This window comes from Haematobia irritans, chromosome 5 (genome assembly GCF_050003625.1).
Source record: "Haematobia irritans isolate KBUSLIRL chromosome 5, ASM5000362v1, whole genome shotgun sequence".
Classification (NCBI taxonomy): Eukaryota; Metazoa; Arthropoda; class Insecta; order Diptera; family Muscidae; genus Haematobia; species Haematobia irritans.
The window spans coordinates 138,035,212-138,048,050 of NC_134401.1; the positions used below are offsets into that span (position 1 = coordinate 138,035,212).

General features: G+C 29.8%; 1 protein-coding gene and 1 long non-coding RNA gene across 2 annotated transcripts in view; both read right to left on the reverse strand.

Annotated features, from left to right (window-relative positions):
* Nucleotides 1-12,839, reverse strand: part of RalGPS (Ral GEF with PH domain and SH3 binding motif) — a 50,732-nt gene that overhangs the window by 34,216 nt on the left and 3,677 nt on the right. The window lies entirely within an intron of this gene.
* On the reverse strand, nucleotides 2,705-3,283 carry LOC142237841 (uncharacterized). The gene is made up of 2 exons (XR_012722585.1): nucleotides 3,076-3,283; nucleotides 2,705-3,000 (listed from the first exon to the last, which is right to left on the reverse strand). It is a non-coding gene; the product is annotated as an uncharacterized LOC142237841 (long non-coding RNA).

Below are 12,839 nucleotides of genomic sequence, written 5' to 3' on the forward strand. Positions count from 1 at the left end.
TTTAAATACAATTTTATGTATTTATATAAGCAATTTTTTCTTCAATAAAAGACATGTTTTATTAATATATTAAATATATTTATTTAGAATCAACAGCATCGACTGGCCTTGAAATATTAATTATTATTATTTTTTCTTCTTGTAGTACCTTTCACTTTGAATAATTTGCTGCCTAGCAATTTTGTCCACCTTCTACAATTTCAATACCTACAAATATAAACAAAAAAATCCAAAACCAATTTTTTCACAAAAGGTTAGCGTCACTGAATATTACCTGTTAATTGAAGATTCCAAAATGAAGTTGAATGAAGGGGTTGTTATTCTGTTGGTGTTTTCTTTTTTATAAACCAATTTTCAAAAAACGAACATATTTCTCACTAATTTAAAATAACAAATATTTTCTATATTTTATTTGTTTTTTATAATATTATTTTACTATATTATTTTTTAACAATCTCTCCGTATACCATAACAACGCGATTCCAACTAAAAAAACAACCCACGCGCAAACATATCGATTACATCAAAGACAGGTATCGATTACAGGTAGATAAAAGAAATGTAGGAAATTTTCCTATATTCTAACAAGTGTGTTTCCTTAAGTTTTGAAAGGATTGAATACTTCTTAGTACGAATGAACTAAAATATTTTTCTATGCCAAGTGTTATTCGTATGTATGATAAGCTTTCTATAATAAAGGAAGTCAGAATTATCATTTTATAAGAAATCTTACTAAATTTGAGGAAACTTGGTTTTAGTTCGGTTTTTGTTTATTTTTACGAATGCTTTGTTATCAGTGAATAAAATTTTCTTGTTCAGTAGTAAATTCTTATACCCAGCGAAGAAACCAGTATTAGTAAAATTCCATGCCCTATTCTAGTTTATGAACTATTCCTAACTGCTTTCAGTTTAGGATTTTTTTACTGAAACAAGTAAATTTTATTATTTCACACAAAATATTAACTGAGTGGAAATAAAATGGCTAAACTAAATTGATGACCATTTTTTCCTTTAGTTTCGAAGACACTTTTTTCTGGGTGTGGATTCTAACGCTTGTCGGAAAGTTTGACCTCAAATATTTTCAAAAATTCGCAATTATTTCAGATTGGATTTACCATTTTTTTTCGACAAAATTTAAATGATTTGTACCATTTTATGAATAATTACTCTGAAACAAAAAATGTTAAAATTACCCATTAAAAGTATGAAAACCCAAGGTTTAAAAGTTGAATTAAAAGAACTTCCTGGGTAGTTAAAATAAAGAACATCATTGGGAGTGCATCTTCTGGAAGTGCTTTTAAAGTTGTGCCTTTGGAAGAAGTTCCAAATCATCGCTTCTGCTCCAATTTGGCACCACTTCCGGATCCAAAAAGAACATTTTCACTACTTTTTTGGCGACGCTTTTTTTGCTGAGTGATTTTGACTTAATTTTCTGTGAACCTGATATTCATTTTCAGAAGCGTATAACTTACAAAATTAATTCGACACTACACGATCTCACTTTGCTGTGAGTAATATGGGTGTTTATTTATTTTGCACTTCATTTTCGCATAGACACCAACATCATATGTCATTATCACGAGTTAATGTTATCGCCAAATTTCTCAAATATACATATTCCTTCCAAAATAATTTAATTCTTCAAAAAATGCCAAAGTCTATAAAGTTCAAAAAATATCAATATTAGTCATAGCTAATGAATTTTTGATAAGAATGTAAACAGTTTTGTTTTTTACCAAGAAATAGCAAATTGCTAAAGCTATTGTTTTTCAGAATAATGCTCTTTAGGTTAATTAAAATCAAACAAATGTGAAAAGAATTATAATACGAAAATAATTTATTATAGGACTATAAATCTAATATGTTTAGCTTATATAAAAAGAAATATGAATTTTAATTGAATTTTGCTTAAATACAAGTTAACTTAAAGAGAGTGATATTATAAGACAATCTAGGGATAGCAGCCTAATTTGTATAATGGGGATAAAGCATATAAAAAAAAACAGCAACCAATTCATGATTGGGAGCTGTTTTGGGAGATTTTGTAATAATAGAAACCCATGTCTTTCTTCATCACTTCGCTTCAACGTTCGAACTAAAGGGTGGTTAAATTGTAAGGGCCGACGTTGAATGTGAACCATACCTAAACGCCAAGTTTTTTTCCGAATTTTATTTGACAATTCTTTATTTCAGACTTACTCAATTTGAACCATGGAGAGATACACAATCCAAAAACGTGTTAAATGGTTCCAAGAAATGGCAACAGTGGATGATCAATTTTCGAAGAAAATCATATTCAGTGATGAGGCACATTTTCACCTCAGTGGATTCGTCAATAAACAGAATTGCCGCATTTGGGCGAATGAGAATCCAAGCGTGATTGTCGAAAAACCAATGCACCCACAAAGAGTGACTGTTTGGTGCGGTTTATGGGCTGGCGGCATCATCGGGCCGTATTTTTTCCAAAATGAGGCCGGTCAAGCAGTTACTGTGTGTACGTCGATAAGCCAGCAACAATTCAAGAGCTAAAGGATGAGATAATTCGGCACATTAACGGCATAGAACCTCCATTATACCTCAGCGTCATCGAAAATTTGGACCATCGGATGAAGTTGTGCCACCGAGATCGCGGCGCCCATTTGGCCGATATTTTGTTCCATACATAATTGAGTAATACCAATATATCAAATTAAAATTACAACAATTTCCTAAATAGTTTGTGTTTTATTCAAAATCAATATCGGCCCTTTACATGCATCCGAAAGGAACTAAGCGTGATGAACTTGTTTCAAAACCGCAACATACCAAATGACAATGTCGGTATTTTGGAATACACAGGAATAACTTTGATTGACTGCCATTAAAATAAGGATTATCCCGACAGGAAAGAGGAAACATTTTTAGAAAAAAAGTGGGGCTTCAGATAATGAAAATGTTGGTGAAAAGTGTTTCACAACCACCGTTTTCTCCTTATTTGGTCCAGCGAATATTTCCTGTTTACTATTAAAATTTTTTTTTACAAATGTTAACACTTTTAAATTATTAATGTATGGTACATATATAGTAATAGTCTACCTTAAGATTACAATTGTTTTAAATCATATTCCCATGAGCTACATGAAAAATTGTGACCACATTTTCAAAAACCGCAAAATGCGTTTTATTAAATTCAACTACGCGGTCAATATGAAGCTATTTTGTTGGATTTGTTTACTGACCATCAGAACAATCAGATCCCCAAGCATTGAAATTGCACAATATGGCATTACATCAAATATATCCAATACGATATATACGTGATTAGAAAGTCTATACATAAAAACACTTGATATTTAACTTATTGCCTAAAACATTCCAAAACGTATAAAGTATGAGGATGGTTTTCGGAAAAAAGTAAATTCCCAGCAAAAACTAGGTAACCGCAACTCATTACAATTTGCATTACCAGAAGAAAAACTCTCATTACACGTTGCATTACATTGCGATGGGTTATAATGACTACCTTATTTATAATGACAATAGTAAATACTAATTTGTGATGATTATTCTCAAAATGTAATGCAGTTAACCTGCAATGGGAGCCACCGTGGTGCAATTGTTAGCATGCCCGCCTTGCATACACAAGGTCGTGGGTTCGATTCCTGCTTCGACCGAACACCAAAAAGTTTTTCAGCGGTGGATTATCCCACCTCAGTAATGCTGATGACATTTCTTCAAAGCTTCTCTAAGTGGTTTCACTGCAATGTGGAACGCCGTTCGGACTCGGCTATAAAAAAGGAGGTCCCTTGTCATTGAGCTTAACATGGAATCGGGCAGCACTCAGTGATAAGAGAGAAGTTCACCAATGTGGTATCACAATGGACTGAATAGTCTAAGTGAGCCTGATACATCGGGCTGCCACCTAACCTAACCTAACCTTAACCTGCAATGATTTAATAAAATGGAATAAATTATGGCATAATTAAATATAATCAAAATCAATATATAATTTAACTGTAATTCTGAAGATGTTTCCATTTAGAAATATTTTTTCACAAATATATATTAGATAAAGGCTTTAATAGATTTATTTTAAAGTAATTCACGAATTTAACTCAGTTCCAGTGAGTTTTTTGGTTTGATCGTAAAATTAGTTTGTCAGATGGCCTTTAATACATTATTTTAAAGACGTTCTTAATTAAAACAGCATAATTTCTACTTGAAATCAAGTCTGAAATTTAAGTTAGTTAGTTAGTTAAACCGTTTTTACGGGGGTAGCACATGAAGGAAAAATCCGGAAAAATTGATAAATTGAAATTTGTCTCCTACACTGAAAAAAATATTGACCTAATATGGAAGATTATGCAACTTAAATTTTAGGACAAAATTCTTTAAAATAATGACATTTTAATTAAATGAAAGTTTATAATCCTTGCTTCAAAATTTTTTTTCATTAAATTTAGGACACAAATTTTGAAATTTTCCGTCTCTCTGCTGAAGTTGTAGATCTTTGAAGTAAGGCAAATTTTCCTTAAAATAAAGAAAAACATTTTTAATTTAAAGAAATCGTCTTTAACACGACTGACAAATTGTATTTTTAAATTTAAGATAAAGTCGCTTCAAATATAGGCTAAGACTTATTTTAAGGATTTGCATCTTTGGTTTAAAGTTTTTTTTTTCTTAATATTAAGAAAACTGTTTTTACTTTGAAGTACCTGTCATAATTTTGATTTTAAATTGGAATTTGTTTGTACATATATACCTTTATTAATATATAGCAAAAAGAGGATACAAATTCAATGAATGAGATCTGTATCTAATTTTATTTTATTTATCCTAGATTTAGGTCCGTCAAAGATGTCTTTATTTTAAAGAAGCCGCATCTTTGGCTCGGAATCAATAGCAAAATCCTTAAGGGAAGGTCAAAATCTTTGGATCCAAGTAAACTTTTTTTGAGTGTAGTATCCAGTATTCAGAAAGAATTGTGTCTTAAATGTTTCCTTACTTCAATTCTCCGTTTCCTTAGCTCGGAATCAATACCAAAATCATTATTGTAAAGACAAAATCTTTAGACAAAATCTTGATTACAAAAATATTAATTTACTTTATAAGTTCCTACCCATTAGAATCGGTGACAGAAATATTTTTTTTTTTTCGAGATTTGGATACCTGAGAAAATAATATTATACACTACTTATTCCATGGTCGAAGGTATGCCTGGGGTGAAGTACTTTCCTACTAGGACATTCGTATATAAATGCAATCCGAAGCGATGCCAATTAATTAGTGGTTATTAATTTTTAATCAGGCTTACCTACAAGATTACTGAGTAATAAGAGTTTTTGCTGGGTTTCAATAAAAACTCTTAAACATAGTAAATTTCGACAAAGTTTTCTAATAGAATTGGAATTGAAATTTTATTGAAATTTTGTACGACCAAATATGTCGAGGAAATTTCCTACAGCGAGTAAAATAAGGAAATTACCTTTTGTCAAAAATTTTCGAGGGAATTTCCTATAGACAATAAATATCGACGAAATTTCCTATAGTCACTAAATTTCGAGTACAGAAAGTAAATTTCGAGGAAATTTCCTATAGATAGTAAATTTCGAGAAAATTTCCTATAGAAAGTAAATTTTGAAAAAATTTTCTATAAAAAGTAAATTTTGACAAAATTTTCTATAGAAAGTAAATTTCGACGAAATTTCCTATAGGAAGTAAATGTGGGGAGCCACCGTGGTGCAATGGTTAGCGTGCCCGCCTTGCATACACAAGGTCGTGGGTTCGATTCCTGCTACGACCGAACATCAAAAAGTTTTTCAGCGGTGGATTATCCCACCTCAGTAATGCTGGTGACATTTCTGAGGGTTTCAAAGCTTCTCTAAGTGGTTTCACTGGAATGTGGAACGCCGTTCGGACTCGGCTATAAAAAGGAGGTCCCTTGTCATTGAGCTTAACATGGAATCGGGCAGCACTCAGTGATAAGAGAGAAGTTCACCACTGTGGTATCACAATGGACTGAATAGTCTAAGTGAGCCTGATACATCGGGCTGCCACATAACCTAACCTAACCTAACCTAAATTTCGAGGAAATTTCCTTTGGGTAGTAAATTTCGACGAAATTTTTTTATAGAATTTAAATGTTGACAAATTTCCTGTAGAAAGTAAATTTTGACAAAATTTTCTATAGAAAGTAAATTTCGACGAGATTTCCTATGGAAAGTTTCGAAGACATTTCCTATAGAAAGTGAATTTCGACGAAATTTCCTATAGAAAGTAACTTTCGACGAAATTTCCTAGAGGAAGTAAATTTCGACGGAATTTTCATTAGAAATTAAATATCGCAAATATCTCCTATAGAAAGTAAATTTCGAGGAAATTTTCTACAGAAAGTAAATTTCGAGGAAATTTCCTATAGATAGTAAATTTCGACAAAATTTCCTATAGAAAGTAAATTTTGAAAAAATTTTCTATAAAAAGTAAATTTTGACAAAATTTTCTATAGAAAGTAAATTTCGACGAAATTTCCTATAGAAAGTAAATAGAATGTATTACAATATTTATAGTTATAAAATGTAAATTTTGACAAAATTTCCTATAGAAACTAAATTATGACGAAATTTCCTATCGAAAGTAAATTTCGACGAAATTTTCCATAGAAAGTAAATTTCGAGGAAACTACCCATAGAAAGTACATTTCGAGGAAATTTCCTATAAATAGTAAATTTCAAGAAAATTTCCTATAAAAATTAAACTTCGATGAAATTTGCTATAGAATGTAAATTTTGACGAAATTTTTTATAGAATGCAACATTTTGACAAAAATTTCTATAGAAAGTAAATTTTGACAAAAATTTCTATAGATAGTAAATTTAGACGAAATTTTTTATAGAAAATAAATTTCGAAGAAATTTTTTATAGATAGTAAATTTTGAGGAAATTTCCTATAGAAAGTAAATTTCGAAGAAATTTCCTATAGAAAGCAAATTTCGAGGAAATTTCCTATAGAAAGTAAATTTCGACGGAATTTCCTATAGAAAGTAAATATCGATGAAATTTCCTATAGATAGTAAATATCGACGAAATTTACTACAGAAAGTAAATTTCGATAAAATTTCCTATAGAAAGTAAATTTTGGCGAAATTCCCTATAGAAATTTAATATCCTGCTAATTTCTTATAGTAAAATTTGGGGAAATTTTTTATCGACAATATTCGTAGATATGAGGAAATTTCCTACAGACAGAAAAATTTGAGGGAATTTCCTTTAGTCAATAAATTTTGAGCAAATTTCCACGAAATTTCTTATAACCAATAAATTTTCCTGAAATTTATTAACAATAGGGAATGTCATAAGGAAATTCAGCGACATTTACTGTCTAAAGGAAATTCCTTATGACATTCACTATTGTTAATAAATTTCAGGAAAATTTCCTATAGACAGTAAGTAACTTTCAAATGAATTTGCTATAGAAGGTTAATTTCGGTGAAATATGATAAAGCAAGGAAATTGTGGTAAAATTTCCTATAGAATGTAAATTTACCATAAGCAGCATATTTCGAGGAAATTTCCTACAAAATGTAAATTTCAACTTCGATTCAAGAAAATTTCATTGTCTATTGTTATACCCCTTCATAAAATTCCCTTACTTTTTTAGAACATTTATCACCAAACTCACCTCGTATTTAACTCAAGTAATGAAATAGTACGAAAAGAAAAATATTGTGAATGAATAAATTTAAATGAATGAGAGAATTCATGTATATGTGGTGAGGTAAAGCCTATGAAAATACATTGGCACTCGTTTTAACACATTACACACCTGAACTATTTGCGTTGGTAGATTTGTTTACAAATACCTGCCGCCTGAATGGTTGTTGTGGTTTACTTCTACAGACTGCCTAACAATCGGCCATAGATGGGGATGAAAACTCAAGCAATAGTGTGGAAAAGAAATTGAATTGAAATTATTTAGTTGCTTGAAATAAATCCCTCACACGGTGTTTTTCATTTTGCAACTAATTCATTGATTTTACATACATGGTGAATTCTTATCATGGCCCCTTGGCCCAGTTTGAGATAAACAATGTTATTTCCGGAGGATTTATTTATTCATTCATGTGAGAAGTATATCAGCAACTAAAATAAAACAATAACAATGTCAATAGTAATAATAATAAATCTTTTTGAAATTTGTCCTTAAAGGCAGAAAAGCTAATCTCGTCAACAAATTCAATGAACTATTTACAAAAATTATTTTCTTATAGCGACGATAGTTCTAAGGCATAACATAACATAACAATAGAAGAATACATTCATACTTAAAATAGACGCAACCTACAAGCCTTAACATCAATATGTAAATTTATTACAATGTATTTTATTTGTTGTTGTTGTTGCTGCTTATGCTTTAGTTTATATTCATTATTGCAAATGCAATCGAGAATATTCAATGACAACTGGGATCTATTATTATGTATATTACCTATCACCTTAATACCAAACTTATTATATGGGTAAGGGCCAATGGATTTATTTTTTGTTTTCTTTTCTCCTGGATGACCTAAGCCACAAAATGCTAATAAGGAAATTCTATTTTAGGTTGAAGACTGCAAAATATATGGAGCTTACTTTACTACGAATTAATATTCGTTGTAATTTTGTTAAAAAAAATAACAACTATACTCGAATACTTTGTACATGGCAGGAAATACAACTAACATTGTCGAGAGTATAGACAACAAAGATTTGCGTTACCTAATGTATTCAGTGGCCGTGACATTAAAATGATATTCCAAGTAAGGCATATAGAAATTGTATAGTGTTTCATTAAATATTTTGTCCATATTTAGGAAGATATTATTAAAGAAATATCGAAATATATGACGATGTAATTTCCTATAAAAATAAATCAAAGCCACTAAATTTGCAACGAAAAAAGTAAATTTTCTAAAGAAAGTAAATTTCGGAGAAATTTCCTATAGAAAGGAAATTTTCTAGATAAAAAGTAAATTTCGATGAAATTTCCTATAAAAAGTAAATTTCGATAATATGTCCTATAAGAAGTAAATTTTGACGAAATATCCTATAGAATGTAAACATCGATTACGTTTTCTTTAGATGTATATTCGGAAAAAGATTTTCGATAAAAAATATCCATAAAATTTCATATAAAAGGTAAATTTCGACAAAAATTCCTACAGAAACAAAATTTCGATTAAATTCCTTTATATAATAATCTTTGATTAAATTTTCTTTACATAATAAGTGTCGATGAAATTTCCTATAGAAAGTAATTTTCGATAAAATTTCCGATAGGGAGTAAATTTCAATAAAATTTCCTGTAGAAAGTAAATTGCGATAAAATGTCAATGAAATTTCCTAAAGAAAGTATATTTCAATGAAATTTCTTATAGACTGTAAATTTCAATGAATTTCCTAAAAGAAAATTCATCAAAATTTCCCATAGAAAGTAAATTTCGATGAAATTACCTATAGACTGTAAATTTCGATGAAATTTCCAGTAGACAGTAAATTTCGATGAAATTTCCAATAGACAGTAAATTTCGATAAAATTTCTAGTAGATTATAAATTTCGATGATTTCGATCTAGTAGATTATAAATTTCGAATTCTTTGCAAGAAACTGCCAACATCTTTGCTGATTATTTTAGGACTAATTTTGTCAGTGATAGTAGTTTTACAGGTTCCGTTAGAATTTATGATAACTCGTATTTGAATTTAGGTTGTATGGAACTTCAGACTTGTGATGTTCTCGCAGGTATTGAAAAGTTAAAGTCAACTAATCGTATTGATAGTGATGGGTTGAGTTCATTTTTTATAAAAAAAATTTCCTCTTCCCTATTACTACCACTTCTACATATTTTTAATAGATCACTGAAAGAGGGTGTCTTTATTGATAGATGGAAGGTAATGTGGATAACACCTGTACATAAATCAGGTTCAAAAGATAATGTTTGCAATTATAGACCTATTTCAAAAATTTGTAATATTTCTAAGTTATTTGAACATATTATCTACGATAAATTGTATTTTCATGTTAAAGGGATAATATCGATGAATCAGCATGGGTTTGTTCGGGGTTGTTCGACCATTACGAACTTAACAATTTTTTCGCAATATTGCATATCTTCTTTTGAGCTTGGAAGTTGCGTTGATGCCATTTATATGGATTTGTCGAAGGCTTTTGATCGTGTGATACATAGTATACTTTTGAAAAAGTTAGCTTGTTTAGGTTTTCATTCTAATTTTTTGAGATGGGTTTCTTCTTATTTGTGTAATAGACTTTGTTATGTACGAATAGAAAATTATGTGTCTGATGTATATAGGGCCACATCCGGTATTCCACAAGGGAGTGTTTTAGGACCTCTGTTTTTTATATTGTTTATTAATGATATATCTGAATGTGTTGCGTGGGCGAATATACTACTTTATGCTGATGATTTGAAAATTTTTTCACGGGTTGAATCTTATGCTGACTTTTCTAGACTACAGAATGACTTAGATAATATTGTGAATTGGTGTGTAGAGAATAGACTTGATATTAATGTAGCTAAATGTTTTAAGGTCACATTTAGCAAGGCCAGGATTAGGATTTCTACGAATTATTTTATAGATTCCTTTTGTATTCAAGATGTTGATAATGTGAAGGATTTGGGAGTAATATTTGATTCTAAATTTACATTTGTGGGTCATATTGACTTCATTGTGCCAAAGGCATATGCAATGCTAGCCTTTGTTAAAAGGCATTGTAAGGACTTTTTAGATCCCTATACTGCTAGAAATATATACATGTCATTGGTTAGATCTAGATTAGAATATGCCAGTGTGATTTGGAATCCCTTTTATATGTGCCATGTTACTCGTATTGAACGCATTCAGAAGAGGTTTATTAAATTTGCCCTGAGTTCAATATCTTTCACAGATCCTGAACCGTCATATTCGGACCGATGTCGACTTATCGGTATGAAGACACTAGAAAATAGAAGATTATTTTTATCTCAGATTTTTCTGTACAAGATAGTTAATGGTATCATAGATGCTCCAGATTTGCTTGAATTAATACAATTTAATATTCCCTGCCATAATTTGCGTCGTCAAAACCTACTCTTCATTCCAATTCATCGTAGCAACTATTCATATAATGAACCAATTGTGCGTGCTTTAAAGGAATTTAATCGGATCTCAAATTTTAGGTTGGATTTTTCTTCTACACTATTTGATTTTTGTAAATCATTAGATATTATATATTTTTAGTAATAAGCTTAGTCTGTAAGGATTGTAATGCAAATCCAAAGACTGAAATAAATAAATAAATAAATAAATAATTTCCTATAGACAGTAAATTTCGATGAAATTTCCAATAGACAGTAAATTTCGATGAAATTTCCAGTAGACAATAAATTTCCATGAAATTTTCAGTAGACTGTAAATTTCGACGAAATTTCCTATAGACAGTAAATTTCGACGAAATTTCCTAAAGACAGTAAATTCCGATGAAATTTGCTATAGAAAGTAAATTTCGATGAAATTACCTATAGACAGTAAATTTCGATGAAATTTCCAATAGACAGTAAATTTCGATGAAATTTCTAGTAGATAATAAATTTCGATGAAATTACCTATAGACTGTAAATTTCGATGAAATTACCTTTAGACTATAAATTTCCATGAAATTTCTAGTAGATAATAAATTTCGATGAAATATCCTATAGACTGTAAATTCCGATGAAATTTGCTATAGAAAGTAAATTTCGATGAAATTACCTATAGGCTGTAAATTTCGATGAAATTTCCAGTAGACAGTAAATTTCGATGAAATTTCCAATAGACAGTAAATTTCGATGAAATTTCTAGTAGATAATAAATTTCGATGAAATTACCTATAGACTGTAAATTTCGATGAAATTACCTATAGACTATAAATTTCGATGAAATTTCTAGTAGATAATAAATTTCGATGAAATTTCCTATAGACTGTAAATTTCGATGAAATTTCCTATAGACAGTAAATTTCGATGAAATTTCCAATAGACAGTAAATTTCGATGAAATTTCCAGTAGACAATAAATTTCGATGAAATTTCCAATAGACAGTAAATTTCGACGAAATTTTCTATAGACAGTAAATTTCGATGAAATTTGCTATAGACAGTAAATTTCGACAAATTTTCCTATATCAGTAAATTTCGATGAAATTTCCTATAGAAACTAATTTTGATGAAATTTCCTATAGAAAGAAAATTTCTATGAAATTTTCTATAGAAACTAAATTTCTATGAAATTTTCTATAGAAAATATATATCGAGGAAATTTTTGGTAGTCAGTGAATTCCAAACAGTGAAATTTCTTATAGAAAGTAAATTTCGATGAAAATTCCAATATAAAGTAAATTTCGATAACAATTTCCTGTAGTCTGTAAATTTCTATGAATATCCTTAAAAAAATTTGCTTAAATCTACTTTAGTACAAGTGGTCCGATAGGTCTAATTTTTGGTCAGCGTGTAAACTTTTCGATTCTAGCGAGCGTGTTGACTTTTCGATTCGCGTTAGCCCACTTTAGACTCTGTCCATAGGAGAAAGTCTCAAAGGCCGGCCACCTATATCTAATTTTTAAGGGTCGGTATCTCGACAACTACGCTCTTCCGACAAAATGTTTACTTAATATTTTCTGCTTAAAATGTAATATTTTTAGCAAATACGCAAAAAAACGGTATTTATTCATTTCATGAAAAATTACTGTCAGAATTAACACAAATATAAATACCGATTTTCAGATGTCGATATCTCGAAAACTAGGCTTTTCCGACAAAATTTTTACCTTACATTTTCGATTTAAAAT